The sequence below is a fragment of the Cavia porcellus genome, unplaced genomic scaffold (genome assembly GCF_034190915.1).
Source record: "Cavia porcellus strain 051 isolate PalLab524CR breed Dunkin Hartley unplaced genomic scaffold, mCavPor4.1 scaffold_18, whole genome shotgun sequence".
Taxonomy (NCBI): Eukaryota; Metazoa; Chordata; class Mammalia; order Rodentia; family Caviidae; genus Cavia; species Cavia porcellus.
This window is the reverse complement of record NW_026947501.1, coordinates 52,536,016-52,552,406: the sequence shown is the minus strand read 5'-3', so window position 1 is coordinate 52,552,406 and position 16,391 is coordinate 52,536,016. Positions and strand designations below refer to the sequence as shown.

The 16,391-nt window shown below is 51.7% G+C and overlaps 1 protein-coding gene across 13 annotated transcripts in view; it reads left to right on the top strand.

Moving 5' to 3' along the window:
• The window catches only part of Inpp4a (inositol polyphosphate-4-phosphatase type I A), a 117,753-nt gene that overhangs the window by 14,857 nt on the left and 86,505 nt on the right, over nt 1-16,391 (top strand). The window contains exon 2 of one of the 13 annotated variants that reach the window (XM_063229899.1): nt 14,678-14,768. The exons of the other annotated variants lie outside the window; for them this stretch is intronic. The gene's annotated coding sequence lies outside the window, so the exon portion shown is untranslated. The remainder of the gene's footprint in view (nt 1-14,677; nt 14,769-16,391) is intronic. 13 annotated transcript variants of the gene reach the window in all.

Here is a 16,391-nt window from a genome sequence, read left to right as displayed (position 1 = left end):
GGCACTTGGCAAGCGCCTGAATTCAACTTGGTGACCACCCTAGACTATTGATTTTGAGTGACTTCTGCCATAAGCGCAATCAGAGTACCCATGAAGCATGGAACAGGTGTGAACATCAGGCTCACAGAGTGCTCAAGCAGAGCTTTGTCTGTGGGACCTCTGCTCCCTCGGGTAACAGACTGGATGGCGCAGGTCTGGACTGACCCAGGGAAACGTGCTCACCTCTAGCCCAGCAGTCACTGCTGCTGGTGGAGTCAGCACCCTGTGTCCTGGTCCACGTCTGAGAGAAGGTGCACAGCACAGTTTTCCTAGTGAGATTCAGAGAATGGTTATCAGCAGGATGGGGGTCAGCGCCAAAAGGTAACATGAAAGTGCAGCGACCTGCTGGGGCACCCCAAAAGGCTGGTGGACAATGCTGAGTCACCAGCTCGCCTGCGCCTGGCTTTGGGAACCCTTGTACCCTGACTTCCTTGGTATATGACTCCTTAACAGTAATTCTCTAAGGGGCAGGGGAAGTCTTTCTGGGTGTTGATTCTGCTGCACTGCACTTCCTAGGGAATGTGGTGACCCACAGTGTCACGCACAAGTGTGAAGATTGCCAGCGTTCTCTGGGGGACATCCCCATGAGCACTGTGGATCTAGGGTGTTAGAAGACTTAGGTGTCCTTCAAGGCAGGGACAGTTGCTCACTTTTTTGTGTATCTCCAGAGTGTCTCACAGTGCCTGGCATAATATATAGGTGCATAATCAGTGTCTATGGCATGAATGAATGACAGAGCCACTCTGCCGTGGCCTCAGCTTCTCTGAGATGACAGCCTGCTTCCGAGAGGTCAAGCTGGGCTTCAATTTCCCTGAAGAGGGTGAGCTGAGACCAGGGCCCCGTGCTACACCTGTTGCCCCAGTAGGTCATCATCCTAAAATAAAAAATGTCACCTTGTCCTGCTGTGCCTATCATAGGTGGTGACCTTTTGTGTCCTTGGCACATTAGCACATTAGCTGGCCACCTAGCTGCTGAGAAAACCTGGGGGCCGCTTCTGCTCCTCTGGGTCAGAAGGTGTCACCCCTTGGGGACTAGTCATCTTGCTTGGGGTTTTGTTTTTTTAGTTTTATCAAATTGTAATAGATTTCTCCCATGAGAACATGTGCAAATGGATGCAAGTACTGAAAGATAAATAGAAATCTGAAAATATGGTGGCACCAAGAAAGGCGGGCTCCTCCTTGCCTGAGGTCATCTTTATTATTATTTTGAATGACAGAAGCCACTCCCTGGTTCTTTCATGGTTTAAGAAGATCCTTCTCAGGTAGCAATACTGTTTTACCTGTGCTCTAACCACCCAGCTTTGTGGATTTGCAGACCAAGATTCAGATTCCTGTCCGTATTTGGGATGTTTCCACAGATGAGCACCACAACACACTGAGCCATGTGTGGCGACAGATCCTGTGCACCAGCCAGGGATCCCTGGCCTCGTGTTCTTGAAGGCAGAGCCCTGTCTGGGAAGTGATAGACATGAAAGCCAGTGCTGAGAAGGGATGTTCTGCCCTCTCCACGGCCGCCATGAAGTAGTGTGTCAGCTGTTAGAAAGAGGAAGCACTGGGGTGTAGAGAACCCCAGAAACCCAGCTCGTAGAGGCAGCAGCAGCAATTAGCTGCCCCTGGGCTCTGCCTTCTGGAATGCAGCTGGTTGGGCAGCTTCGGTGGGCCCCACCTCTGTTTGAGCCCAGCTCTTCTTGTAACCTGTGCGATGTGTGAGGTGCAGACTAGAGGAAGCCTGGCCGCAGTGATCAGGACTGGTCGTCTGGTTGTGTTAAGGGATAAGGGAGGGCTTGTCTTGTGACCCTCCATCTCTGAGGTCCCAGCACTGCTTGACTCGTAGCCTGTGCTTTGTGAGCCTGTTCACATGGTGACGTAGCAGGGGAAGGGGACCCAGGAGGAGCTGCAGCAGTGAAGGGCGGAGAGCAGGGGAGGTGGCCGTCCCTTAGATCCCTCACCGTAGGGTGATATTGCCCCAGAGGAAGCCCCTTGACGTCCTGTGCCCTCTTGTTGGTGGCTCTATACTAAAGTCACTTGGTAGAAATTCTTAAACCCTCTCAGTGCTTAGCTTGATTAGACAAATTTGGTAACATTCTACTTTTATTTTATCTTTCTAATAGGCAACATTAGCATGGCTTAAAAATTTTAAGGTACAGCAGATGTGGTAAAGTCTGTCTCTTGCCCCAGTCTTAGCCACTTGGATTCTTTCTCTGGGGACACTGGTGCCATGGGCTTCTCAAGACTCTACGTATGTGCTAGCAGATGAATGTATGTGTCACAAATCATTCAGCACCCTCGGCTCATGCGATCTAGTCCTGGCACCCCTCACCTCCCTGCTTACCGTCTGTCTCTGGAAGCTGAGGAGTGTTCGTTCCATTGTCAGACACATGCCCTGTCCCGGCCAGGCTGTGCTCTGCATCCCTCTACTGGTATGCTCAAGATCTGTGTGGCCTATGTCAGCTCCTTGAAAGCGTTTGGCCACTCTGGGCTCCGGGCTCTGGCAGGTTGAGCCTCACCCTGGCTGGAAGGAGTAAGCAGGCCTAGATGACATTTGGAAGCTCCTCTTTGTAACTTTTCCTTTGGATGGTGGAGAGCAGCTAATAGATACTATTTGTAACAAACCTTGAAATATCACCTTTTCATTATGCACAGATCCTATAAACTAACCCCTTGCATCCTGAGTGAGGCTGGTCTAGGCTGTCCTTGATTTCCACCTTCAAGAGCAGGGACCCTTAGGGGCTGTCCTCCGCCCACTCCCCCTCAGGGCCAAGCCGTGGGAGTGAGGGCAGGTGGTTTCCTGGAGGGACCCCCTCTGACAGCCAAGACCAAAGTGCATGGGCTTCCAGCTCTGATGCTACCTGGCCTAGATGGCTCTGGCCATGCCCTCCCGGTGTGCCAAGGATGGCCTGGGTGAAGGCATTGTGAGTATTTATAGAGCTGTGTGGGATGGTCACCTTTGGCTGCCGGCCTCATGCTTTATCCCAGGTAGAGTGTGTCACATTAGGTCACTTGGGACAGTCATGGAGACAGAAGACTGCTGTGAGGTCTGTTCCAAGGACTAGGATGGAGGAGTTCCCAGAGTAAATGTGCCCATGCTCGTTCACATTTGTCATAAGTAGTTTGGGAGCACAGAGGAAGCTAGTGTGTGGGAGCTGGCCCTGGGGATGTGCTGGAGAGCAGTGCAGGATCACCTCCCACAGAGTCAGAGGTATAAGGCTCCTGTGGGGGACAGGACAGCAGAGCCTTGGGGCTCTGTGTGCAGGTGAAGGTCTAGAAGACTCTAGACACTGGCCTGGGGTCAGCCGTGTGCACTGCCAGTGGCTAAGGAGTCCTGAGGTGTCCCTTCTTGCTTTGGCCATGGCTTACTCTATGCACACCAGCCATCACCTTCCATGCCTGGTCATGAGAACTAGCTGGTGGTGGCTGCAGGTCTCCCCTGAATGAACCTAGTCCTGGTAGGAAGCCAGCTCAGAGGGCCGAAAGATGGCAGCTTTTAGGAGGAAGATAGGGTGCTGCTTTCTGTTCATTTTTCTTTGAAATGCTCTTGAGGTTTTGAGGCTCCACCCTGGGCCCTTTGTGGCTGCTGGCTGTAGTGGCTTGGTGGAAGGGACCGCCACCAGATCATGTGCAGGCTGGGGAAGAGGGTGGGCTCAGAGAGCTGGGCCCTGGGGACAGCACGGCCCTGACACCAAAACCAGTGGAAATAGAGGAGGGTAGAGCAGAAGGGTCACTGGGGTTGTGGGTCCTTGTCCACCAAGCAACCCAGAGGAACCTGAGGCTGCAGTCTGCACAGGCAGGCAAGGATGAGAACTTGGAGGAAGTGGAATTATTACACCCAGTGGGTTTCAACACTTGAACTCACTCTCAAGGAGGAAGGAGGAGGAAAATGGAGGCTGAGCACATGGAACCAGGACTGAAGAAATCAGAAGAGGACTTTGGAGGAGAGAGAAGAATCTTATGTAAAGAGATGCTGAGAAGCAATTTGGAGGGGCAGACACTAGCACTCTTTGCTTGCCAGGCTGCCCCTTGCCCATACTGGCCCTGGCAGGGCGGAGCTTGCAGGTCCTACACCAGGAAGCTGGCGCTAGCTTCTCCGTTAACTGAGAAGGGCTCCTGCCATATGTATTCGAGTGAGTGGTCCAGCTCGTAGCCCACTGTCTAGTCCTCGAGGTCTCAGCACAAGTCCTACCATGAGATACTGGAATTAGTTGTGTTGGTGTTTAAGACAAATGTGGCAAAAATCACATTTCTGTGGGGCGAGCTGAGTTTGCGCAGCCTCAGAAACATTCCTTTTTAGGACAGAATCAAGTGAGACACCCTGTGTATAGGTGTATCAGTGAGGAATGCTCTGAGCTTGTTTTCCAGCATGAGGCTGTGGTTTTCCTCTGTGGTCCAGAGAGGGTGACAGCATCTGCCTTTCAGTGGGGATTTCGAGAGTTTCTTCCCTGCACTGGGCAGTGTGTTGATTGCATCAAACTAGCTTCCCATTTGGTGTCCTGCATTCACTTCCTGTGGTTGCTTAGCAACTTGGCAGTTTAAAGTAACAGAAATGTGTTTGTTTCCCTTCTGGAAGCCAGGAGTCCAGAGTGGATGTCAGTGAGTGGATTTTGAGGTATTGGGGAGGTTGTGTTCCCTTCAGGAGGTTGAGGGGAAAATACATCCCTTGCCCCTTGTGGCTTGGTGGCTGCCTATGTTCCTTAGCTCATATAGTACTCAGCTTTCCTGTTGCTGGGCACAGTACCTGACACCCACAACTTAAAAGAGGATAGGTTTAATCTGGCTCGTGTGTTAAAGGGACTCGAAGGCAGGAACGGCATGATGGCAGGTCACAGCTGAGCAGAGACGCTCAGTGCATGGCAGCTGAGAAGCAGAACAGAGAATGGGTGCTAGAAAGGAGGGGTTGGGGCCCAACACAGATGCCAAAGCCATGCCCCCATGAGCCACCCCAGCATGCCATCAGTCCCCCAGGCAGATCCCAAGGGGAATCTTAAATAGACACTCCACTCTAACCACCCCGTCTTCCTTCTGCCATCTTCAGAGTCAGCTCCATAACTTTGTGTCTGTTGACCTATGCTGCTGTTATATGAATTTGTTCTTTTCTCTCTGAAATCTCAGCCTTCTTTTTTTATAAGAACATTTGTGAAGACATTCAGGGCCTACTAGGATAATCTGAAATAATCCCCACATTTGAGATCCTCAGTTCATCTGGATTGTCTTTGCCATAAATGATAGCTCACAAGTCAGGTGTGGCAGTGCACGCCTGTGATCTCAGCACTTTGGAAGACTGAGGCGGGAAGATCACAGCTTGGGCAGCTTAGTGAGACACTAAATGAAAAAGGGCTGGAGATGTAGCTCAGCGTGAAGGCCTTGGGTTCAGTCCCTGCTACTAGGGGAAGGGGAGTAGCTCACTGGCTGCTGGGATTAGAACATGAGCATGGTGTCATTTGTCTTGCCACACCTCACAGCAGCCTCATGAGGACTCTCCTGTCTAACATACAGTAGACACGGCAAGATGCTGAGACCCAGCACAAGCCATTCTCTTTCCCCTCTCTGTCCCTTTTTGGTAGGATACTGTGATACTGCTGGGCACTCTCTTGATAAACAGTCAAACACCTGTCATTTTTCCATGTTGTTACATTGATCTGAAAAGCATAAGAGTTTCTGGGTCGGGCTGGGCCTTGCCCCTGACAGGGTTGCTGAACAAGTGAATCATAGTTTCACTAGGCCAAGTGGCATTGGACAGCTGCTGCCTCCTCATTTGTGTATCAACCATGAACAACCTTCAGGCCACGAAGAGAGAGAGTTAGGATCACATGGGTTTAATGGTGGGCATGGGTGGCCCAGCAGAAGTCTTTGTGGGGTTCTCATTTCCTTTGAGTTCTTGACCCAGCTAAGAAGTTACATGGGCAAGGCCAGAATAGACAATGTCCCTGCCCGAAAGAATCAGTGCATTTATTTACTTTTCTGTGGTCCTCGGGGTCGAACCTGGATGTTGGGGAGGCTCTTTCACTGAGCTGCATCCCCAACCATTTTGTTTTTTATTTTGAGAGAGAGTCTTGCTATGTTGCCCAGGCTGACCTCAAATTTTTGATGCTCCAACCTCAGCTTCTGGAGGAGCTGGAGGTACAGGGCTGTCCCATTATGCTTGGCTGTCAACTCTTTTGTTGAATGACTCCCAGGCAGTCCAGTAGAATTCCTGCCCTAGGGTGTGAGAGTAAGGACAGAGATTATAAAAAATCATTATAAAATACAGTGGAAGGAAAACTAGTCTTCAGTTATAAATATGTGTATATGGTATATATGTGTGTATTATAAACAACATGATGAAAATTCATAGTAATTCGTGCTCCCAAATCTGTTCTGTCTCTTTGGTTCATCCTTTTTATCTCTTTCTGCTTCAGCTTATGGTGACAGGTCACCAAGGTCCCTGAAGTCCCTCAGGTGGTGATCACAGGTCAGTGGAGTCCTTTAGTTGGTGGCCCTGAAGGAGATAGGAGGCCTTGTTGTCTCCTTGCATAGAGTACAGGGCCTCCTCCTCTGTCCCTGTGCCACCCATGGGCTCCTGGTAGCACATGGCTTCTCCTTCTGCCTCAGTGCTGGCATCTGCCCAGCCCTTAGGGTACTGGCTTGGCTATTGGGCTTCAGGTTCCCTCTGGTGCTGACCATGTATCCAGACTTGTCCTGTGCACCTTGCTGTCCTCTGTCTGTGTCCTACTCTCCCTGCAGTGGCATAGGAGAGACCTTCCTTCACCATGTGTTTTAATTTAACCCTTTGGAGTACTCATTGTATGCCTGTGGCTTGAAAGAGTGACAGACATTTCCTGTCTCAGGACTCAGTCCCCAAGGTTTTAAATCCTCACTGGGTGCTGGGTGCTGTGCTGTGCTGTGCTGCTTCCTGGAATCCTCTGAGCACCCTGAGTGGCAAGTGCCTGTCCTGCCTTACAAACACGAGCGTGGAGGCTCAGAGACCCCACCAGACAGTGGCACAACAGCAGTCAGAGGTCTTTTCAGACACGAAACTGTCTCTTATCCATGTACCAAGTAGGGCTTGTGCCGGGATAGACCAGCCATCAAACCCCAGCAGTGAGAGGAAGGGACATGCGGGTGACAGTGTCTGTCTGTTCTTTTCTATGAGAACCTTTCTCTGTGTCTCTTTTTGAAGTATTTGCTCCATACTTGCGGGTTCTGTGATTATGGGTGTGTGCCCTCACATGCAGCTCCAGATAACTTCTAAATGAGCCTTTAGAGTGCAGCTCCTTGGGGCCAGAGATGTAGCTCAGCAGCCCAGAGCCTGCCTGGCAAGCACAAGGCCCTAAGATCAATTCCTGGTACCAAAAAAAAAAAGAATACGGCCCATTTTGAATGGTCCATAAATTCAGCCTCATCTTTGTGGAATTACAGATCTGAATTTTGCAGTTATTTATGGTGCTTAGCTTTCCAAAGCAGTGAAAACCATGATCTAGTTTCATAGATAATAAATAACTCTGGGTAAATCCCAGTGGAATAATTGTGAGCTGCTGAGGTTTAGTGATAAGAAGGTGAGATTCTTAGCCACCCCAATTTTGATGTCTCAGTAAAGAAAACACAAATTTAAAGGTGTCACCAGAGGAAGTGTTCTGATTTAGATGAACAGAGTCCCCCAGAGGCTCATGTTCAGGGGCTCTTGGAAGGCGCTTAGATCACAGGCTCCAACCTCAATGGATTAAGAGTCTCTGTGTGGTGAGGAGGTGGGGCCTGGCTAGAGGACTAGGTCACGGGGACATAGCCTGGAAGGGTGTGTTCTTGTCCGGGGCTGTCTTCTCCCTCTGGTGTTTTCCTCTCTTTCTGCTTCCTGGCTGCTATGAGGTGAGCAGCTTTTCTTCCGCCACACCCTCCTGCCAGTAAGTTTCTACCTCACCTCAGACCTAAAGCAATGGACTGTGGGCTGAAGCCTATGAAACCAGGTCACACATGTCAGGTATTTTGTCCCAGTACTAGAAGATGACTAATGTGGGAAGGAGATGAAGGAAGGAAGGCGAATAAAACCCTAGCCTGAATAAAGCAGTGCAATGTGTGGCTGGTGAATAGCATTTCTGGTCCTGAGGCCTGTGGGTTATCTTCTCTGGGGGTTCTGTTGATATTGAGTCCAGGAAGGCTTGAATTTGGGAAGGAAAAGTAGCCCCCTGCTGGGTGAAGGGTAGCAGTCCTGTGGTTCACAGCAGTGTCCTGGCTCCAGCTGAGGCCAGAGGTGGATCTCCTGAGAGCCAGAAAGAACCCAAGCCAGGAGGCCTCCCAGGGCCATGGTTAGGATAACCCCAGAGCCGGGATGAGCCAGACAGCCTGGAAGGGGGTGGTTGGGGTGGGAGGGAGCCGGAAGGTGAGAGAAGGTTTGCAGTTTTCTCCACCCTGGCCACCATCTGGATTTCTGGGGTTTTGGGAAGCAGAAACCCAGGCTCACTATGCCTCCCAAGGCAGTCCCTGTGACCTGGGGTGGGGAGTGGCAACACTCATCCCTTTACAGTTTGGCAATGCTGTGTTATAGCCTGGGTGGAGACTCAGGATGTGGTTCCAATCTGGCCTGACCTCATGGCTCTGTGCCATTTACTAAATGTGAACCTCAGGGCCTTAGGGCCCTGCACCTCCAGAGGCTGTAAAGATGAGATGCAGGGCACCTGGGTGGGTTTCAAGGCAGCAACAGAGGCTGGGTCATGACTGATAGGAAAGGGTCAGGGAGGGATGTCACCGGTAATCTCCCTGACCCTCACTCCCTTTGTGGTCCTGCCTGATAGAACTGCAGCCCTGGTTCCACCACCTTGACACAGCAGCATGCGGCTGGATGGAAGATGTCCCACCACGGTTGCGGGCCCTGGAATTCCGACCACCACACTCTCGGGAGCCATCAGGAGTGCTTGGCACTTAGTGTATTCTCCTAGAGCAGGTGGTCCACATTTTTTACAGAGAGCCAGCTAGTGACTCTTTAGCCTTTATGGGCTGTATTGTCTCTGTTGCAGCAGTATTCAGCTCTGCTATGGAGGCACAAAAGCACTCTGTGACAGTGTGTAGACAAATGGCTGTACTCTAGTTTGCTGAACAAGTGGTGGGTGGGATTTGGCCCCTGTACTGTAGTTTGCTGACCTATCCTGAACTGTGATTTCCTACTGTCTCCTGAAGCCCCCAATGTCACTGGTCTCTACCCTTACCCTGACATCATTGAGCTTCCACATCCACCCTCCCACTCCCTCCTGCACACGGCTGCTAGCCTGCCTGGTCCTCCTTTGTGGCAACTTTTCCTTCACCTGGCTCATTTGCTCTCAAAGCTTCTGTAGTCTCGGCTCAAGTGTTGCCTTCTTCCTTGGCCCATCCTGGCAGCTGGACCGAACATGGCCACTCTCCGCCCCTCCCGCCCAGCTGTCTGGGCCATGGCAGCTTGGTTGCTGTCTCTTGGTTGCTGTCATCATCAAACCATGATGTTGGCATTGGATGGCCGTCACACCAGGCCTTGATGCCCAGGCAGCTGTTGGCACATTCACCCTTTGCAGAGCAATCAGCAGTTGTGTTTGTAGCAGAAGTGACCTGGCCAGGACTTTGCCATCTTGGTGTGTGGTACAGCCAGCACTCCAGTGCAAGAAAGGGGATCTAGGGAAAGGGGACTACTATGGGAGAAGCCCTACTTTCTCCTTGGGAGTAACAGTTGCTTCATTTTTCATTAAGAGTTTAGGACTTATAACCTCTCCCTTGCCATGTGGATTGAACCTGAAGCCTTTGCACTCAGGCCTTTGTTTGATTTTTGTTTTCAGCGGTGGTTCAGCAGCTTTGGCAGACTGCACTTGGACTTGAAGTGCATGTTCCTCTCAAGCATTGAAGCCGAGGCTGTTAGGTAATTCACTGACCCTTACAGGGACTGATGGCTTCTTTAAGGCCTGCCCAGATTTCTCCTTTTTTCTTTCTTTTCCTTTTTTCTACTTACTGAGATGTGCCCTTTGAGAAGTGGAGATCTGGCCTGCGTGGTGCACTGGAAGGAGCTGGGGTTGAAGATACCCAGTGCAGGAGCAGCTCTGTCATCTGGTGCCTCCCCAGCTGGAGGCTTGAATGGCACCAAGCCCCTGTTGTGTGGAGGGAGATCTGCCTGCGTGCTCTAGCCTAGATGAGTGGAGGGTATGGTCCGCATCCTGAGTAGCCTCTTGCCCTGCACCAGGAGGCAAGGCCCACTGCTCTTGAGCCCCTTGTAGGGAGCTTTGCTGGGTAGGGCTCTGGCACCAGGATCAGAGGAAGGAGAGGTGGCCAGTTGGACGATCACTTTTTGGGCTACCTTGGGTCAGCTGTGGCTCAGTGATGTTTCTTTCGTTCACTGCCTTCTTTGAGTAGATTTTCATGCAGTTGTATTTTTGCCACAACTTTACTGACCTGTAGCTGCAGAATCAGGACAGCCTGGACCAAGCTCTTTTGATTTGTGGTCACACTAAAATAGTTTTCATGGACCTGCCTGTTTGTGACTGTGTGTGAGTGTGTGCATGCACGTGTGTGTGTGCCTCATTATGGCTCACTGTGGCTTCACTGTGGACAGCTACAATGAATGATGGCCCAACCTGAATTCTTTGGGAAATACCAGTTCCTTATTATTATTACTATTATTGTTATTATTATTTGTTCTGTGTTGGGGAAAAGAATGGCTGATCCTATAGGGTTGAATTTTTTTTGGCTTTCAGAATTTTTTGTTTTTTTCATTTTAGAACATGGCAGTATCACCAAGCTGTTGGAGAAGTGCAGAATTAAAATAGATAACAGGTGGTAGTGTGTGCTTGAAGTTACACCTGCGGTTTCTGTGGTACCTGTATGTGTGCAGAATATTGTGTGAAACCGTCTGTGTGTCTTGTATGCTGAGGGGTGAAGGTGAGTGACCCTGCAACAGGACCTGGAACGTCTGCTAAGTGGATGCAGGAGCGTGTGCGCTGACCCTGTTGCCTTGCAGGCCTTCTTTTCCCTTATTTATTGAGTGTCCCATAAATGTCAAGCCTCCCACAATATTGTTGACCTTGTTCAGAGGCCCCTGCAGGACTGAAGTGACAGATCCTTGGCACCAGCGGTGGGCCTGCTCTCAGGGGTCTGTGGGGAAGGTGGAAATGGAGTCCAGGGGGAGGGCCTGCGCCTGCAGGAAGAGGTGAGTTGGCACAAGTCCAAGGCATCATGCTGCTCCGGCCATGTCAGCTGAAGACGTATCCCCCTTGGACAGCTTGTCTTCATGGGCTGCTCTGTCTCTAGATGACACCTCCCTGAGGAGAGGCCCAAGAGTACGTTGTGTCACCCCCTGCAGTCCAGGCTCATGCTGGTTGGTGGAGGGTCCTGCGAATTCAGAAGTCCTCAGCCAGAGCAACTGAAGGCAGGGGGAAGTGACGGTAGGGCTGGAGCTCCTCCTGTTTTGGAAGCAGGAACTGAGGACTTGTCCACCTTCCTGGCTTCAGCTAGTGCCAGAGCTGGATCTGGGGCCAGGCTGAGCCTCCTTTCCTCTGGGTGCCATGTGGGAGGGATCCCCAGAAGGGGCGGGGTGGGCAGCGGGGTGCCTGTGATGAGGGCTTTGGTGTCTGTGGTGCGCCTGGTGAGGCTGTCTCGAAGCCTTGACTCACATAGCAGGATGTCTTGAAGCATTTCTGGTTAGAGGTTGTTGGTGGTAGAAATACCTTAGCTGTAGGTGTCCTCTGGGCTCTGAGGAGATCTGAGGAGCCCTGTAGGAGGCAAGCCCTTCACCCTGCAGGCATCCTCACATTGTGACCTGTCCAGGGACTCCTGCCAGGCCATGACAAATGAGACCCAGAACAAGCTGGGACCAGCTCACTTATCCTGAGACAGTGGGAGGCAACAGACCCTCCAAACAGCTGCCTGCAACCTCTGCACCCCTCACCCTCCCTTCAGCCTAAGGGAGATGCAGGAAGGCCAGGTTCATGATTTTATACGCCTAGCTCCTTCTCTCGCTCTCCCTTTTTTAAGCAGTCAATATTATTGTAAAAAGCTCCTGTAAAATAGCTTAGCTCCTACACCAAACCCTTCTGGGGTAGTGGGGATACCTACCGCACTGGTTTTCATGCTTCTTTGTCTCACTCAGTAGCAGCTCGTTTGGGTCTCCTTTAATGGCCCGGCTTTGTGCCCAGAGCCCATGTATTCACATGGACGATGGTTTAATCCCTTCTGCTTAGGAGCCAGGAGACAAAGATTTATAAGGAATTAAAAGGATTTTTTCCCTTAGGGCCACAAAGGCAACTGTGTCGCAAAGAACAGAGGGAGTTTATTCCCATGTGGATGAAAGGGAACGAGTCACTGATGAATTGCTGTTGAAATTGGTCATGAAGTCTGCATTAGCGTTCCTCACTGTGACAGAATACCTGAGAAAAGCAGCTTGAAGGAGGAAGCATTTTTGTTGGGTCAGCTGTGCTGTTAAGCCACCCTCACCTCGTGGTAACCAGAGCAGAGAGGCAGCTGGAGGGCCCATGTAGGCAGCGTCCCCCTGATTTGCTTCATCTGGGTTCCCACTCTGCTGGACGGTGCCTCCCACATTCAGGATGATCACCCCACTCAAGTTGCTGTCCTGCAGGTCAATTGTGTCTGGAAACACCATCACAGCACACCCAGAGAGTGGCTTTGCTAATCTGCGATCAGGCTAACAGCCAAGATTGGCCTCACAACAGGGAAAGGGCAAGCAGATGAGAACAGGCTGGGTACTGCAGGCGGAGGGCACGCCTAAGCCCTGAGCCTCCTGTCCTTCAGAAACAGCCTACGGGTGTGGTGCACAGGGTGCTGGGCAGGTTGATCGGCCAGAAGGGCAGCCTGGTGACCTCAGGTTTACTTGTCAAGAGAGCCCTTTAAAACTCTATGCTGTACCCCTTTTTGGGCCCGGGTGGTAATCCCAGCACTCTGGGAGACCAAAGCAGGCAATTTAGAAATGCTCAAAGGGCCCTCCAACCCCTCTCTTCCTGGCTCAGGAGGACAGGAGGCCTAGTTTGTGCTTTTAATAGATAATTGGCTGTCATCCAGGCCTCTTTCCTGCTGTAAATTATCCCTGTTCCCTGGTTACTTACAGCCCCTTCCTGGCTGACCTGTTGGCCTGAGTGTTTCTAGAGTTTCTTTTTCTGTTAGAAGAGCCTATACCGTCTTGAGACTGTCAGATCGACTTAGCTCTAGTGTCAGTACCAATAGCAGCGGAAACCTACCTAACATTCTTGTGTGCAGGGTACGTTTACAGAGATTAAACTTATAGCTTTTATAGCCACTTAATGAGAGAGATGCTTCTGGGTGCCCACAGCACAGACGGGAGACCCAGGAGCCTCAGGTTAAAGGCTGGGTGTAACTTGGTTGTGTGGCAATGCAGCATTGGAGCCTTCGTGACCTGGCTGCAGAGGCTGTGCTCCTAATTCTGATGCTAGGGGAGGCCACACTGCCCGCTTCAGGCACACTCTTGGCCCTTTGTCCTGAGCAGTTCTGGTGGCCAGCCTGAAGTTTTTGCCTAGATTGGGGAAGCCACTACCTGTAGATCCAGGACACAGCAGGTGACTGCACCAGGAGTAGCTTCACAACTGCTTTCTTTGAGGTCTCAGACACCCTGTTCCTAGACTAGCCTGATGGCAGGGGGTTGACCAAGTTCTCCATTTCCCGTCTAGACCTGTTTGGCTGTGATCATCTCTCTCCTGCCTGATATCGCTGGGACCTGTCAGCATTGGCCTTGTGGGGACCAACTTCTCTGTAAGAGTGTGAGACCTCGAGAGATTTAGGCCCCCAGGCGTGGCTGTCCTTGTTCAGCCCAGAGGTCAGGAGCTCAGGGAGCTTGAGGAGGGTTCTCCCTGCATCCCACGCTGGGCTATGCCGTTCCCTCTAGGCCAGGAGACCATGATTGCAAGAGGGAGGACAGGCTCAGGCCTCCTGAGTGGGAGGTGAGCTGCAGGGCAGGGATGAGAAACGGAGAGGATGACTTTGAAGTCAGGCTGTGAGTGGCCTCATTACCTCTGAGAGCCTCAGCGTCCTGATCTTCAGAATAGGGTTGGGGTGGGAGTTGGGTTGGTTGCCACCTATAGTCCTTGCGCCCCATAACTTCTGCTACTGTGCAGCCCTGATCTCCAAACCTGGAGTCTGTGTAGTGGGAGCTGAGTTTGAATTTCCTAAAATAGAAGATGCTATTTTGGATCCTGCTGTCTGAGAGGGATGTGTTTAAAGCTAGACATTTTAATTTGCAGGTGTTTCCTTTCTCTGCCTCAGCCACACTGTGTTTAAGCCTTGGTAGCCTCCCTCTCCCTCTTTCATTCCCTCTCGGATCATAGCCTCTGGCTTACAGGTTGAACTGATCAAAGGCCTCAGCTTCAGTAGGGTGGTGGCCTTGGAAGGAGGACTCTTCCTTGTTGGAGATCAGGGACTGACCTTCTGCATACAGGGAGCTTTGATAACAACCTTCTGTTCCTTGACAGTTGTATGGCATTCCAGGACCAGCCTGTGTCAGGAGCTCAAAGGAGTCCAGGACAGGAGAGGCTGAGCCAGTGCAGTAGCCTTGCCCTGTTCTCTTCAGATCCCACAGAGCTGCTTTCCAGTTAGCGCCCTGGCAGGGAAGGGCAGACCACACCTAGTTCCTAGGCAGAGCTAGGTGGCTATGCCTCCTGGGTGGGTAAGACTGCATTTCCCTACCTTCCTTGCAGCAAACCGTGGTGGCCTCTGTGGTCCTTTGATGGTTACCAGTGTGGCTGAGAAGAGGGCACCAGCCTCAGTTGGGGAGCGGAGGTCATGCAGGTAGGCAGTCAGGTGGGTAAGGGTGGATGGTGGGATGGGACCAAGGAGGAGGGTGCAGCAGTCCCATTCTGTCCTGCCTGTTCCTGAACCTTAGCTCATTGGTCTCACCTGACCAAAACCAGGCTGCCTTCTCACTGCTCACTGATTGTAGGAGCTTGGGGAGGGGTCCTGGGTCTGGCAGGGTGGTGCTGATGAGATCTGCTGCGCTCCAGATAGGGGTTTCTGTGAGCCTCATGGATGTCCCAGGTACAACACTTCACTTCTGTGAGTCCTCGGGCCATAGGTACAGGCCAGTTCTAGGTATGGGGCCTTCACAGGTAAGGGTGTAGTCCACTCGGGGCATCTGTACATGGGATTGGGGTGTCTGTACATGGGATCACTGGAACCAGCTTGTCCCAGCCTGGGAACCAGAGTTGTGACCCTGCTTCAGGGTCTTCTCATGGGTGTCAGGAAGCACAGATCTCTACTATAGCATGTAGCCCACAGTGTTTGTGACATAGAAAGTGTGACCAAATGGCGGGAAACTGACCGCTGTCACTAGGGGGTCCTAATAACTGTCTGATATGTGCAACAGCTTCAGAGAAGCTGGAGAGGGCAGTGACTTCCAAGGAAAACCCAGCCCAGCAGTCTGCTTGGTTCCTAGGTGGCCGACTTGGATTAAGTTGGTTCCTATGATGATCTCATCTCGGGAACCTGGTGCATCCAACCTGGGCTGGCCCCTGCCCTAGGGCCCCAGCTAGGGTACCTGTGCCAGCTGTCCTATGGGTTATGCATGTTTCTAAAACTGGCCCTTGCACCCCCAGTATGTGTCTCATTAGCCTTTCTTGGGGTGCTGTTTTCTCAAGAAGCTGTCTCTAGGCAGCCCCCTGGGACAGAGAGCAGTCTCCAGGAAGTGCTGCTCTTGATCACTGCCCCACTCTGTCCCTCCAGAAGTACTGGTGTGGTGTACCCTAGCTGCTGCTCACGGCCTCAGCTGAGACCTAAAGCCTTTCCCTCTGTTTCTGCAGGGTTACTGCTTTGGCACATGGGAGATTACTCCGAGAGATGGCTCTATAGAGGGGCCTCTGACAGGTGCTAGGCCTTGGGCTGGGGTTTGTCAGGGATCTGTGTATTAATCCTAGGCTACCTGATGGGGCCATCATCTTAGAGAGAGGTGGAGTGACTTGTGTAGATTTTTATCAGGTGCCCTGTCAGTTGTGCCCCAGGCATCGTTATAATGATTCTTGCTAGAGAAAGGACTGTGGTGTCATTTTACCTTATTAGGAATATCCCTGCAGACTGCGGTTTCCCTGCACTATAAGCCCCAAGCTGAGCCTGGGTTTGCTGTCCTTTGGGTCTCTTCTTTCTCCTGTGGTCTCAGGTGTTTGTTGTTGGATCTCAGCACAAAGGAGCAAATGACTAAGGCAACCAGCGCACTCCAGTGCATTTGCACACATGTCCTCTTGTGTCCAGCCAGCAGCCCTGACCAGGCAGAAGGTGTCCCCCCCACCCCAGGCCTCCAGAGTGCTGGCTCTTTGACTCTTCAGCCAGCCCGCCTTGTTATTTGCTGGCTGCTGCCAGTCTATACCGCTCTTACCCTGCGCCTTACCTGTGAGCAGGCTGTTGGGGACCACCGCACTCCTC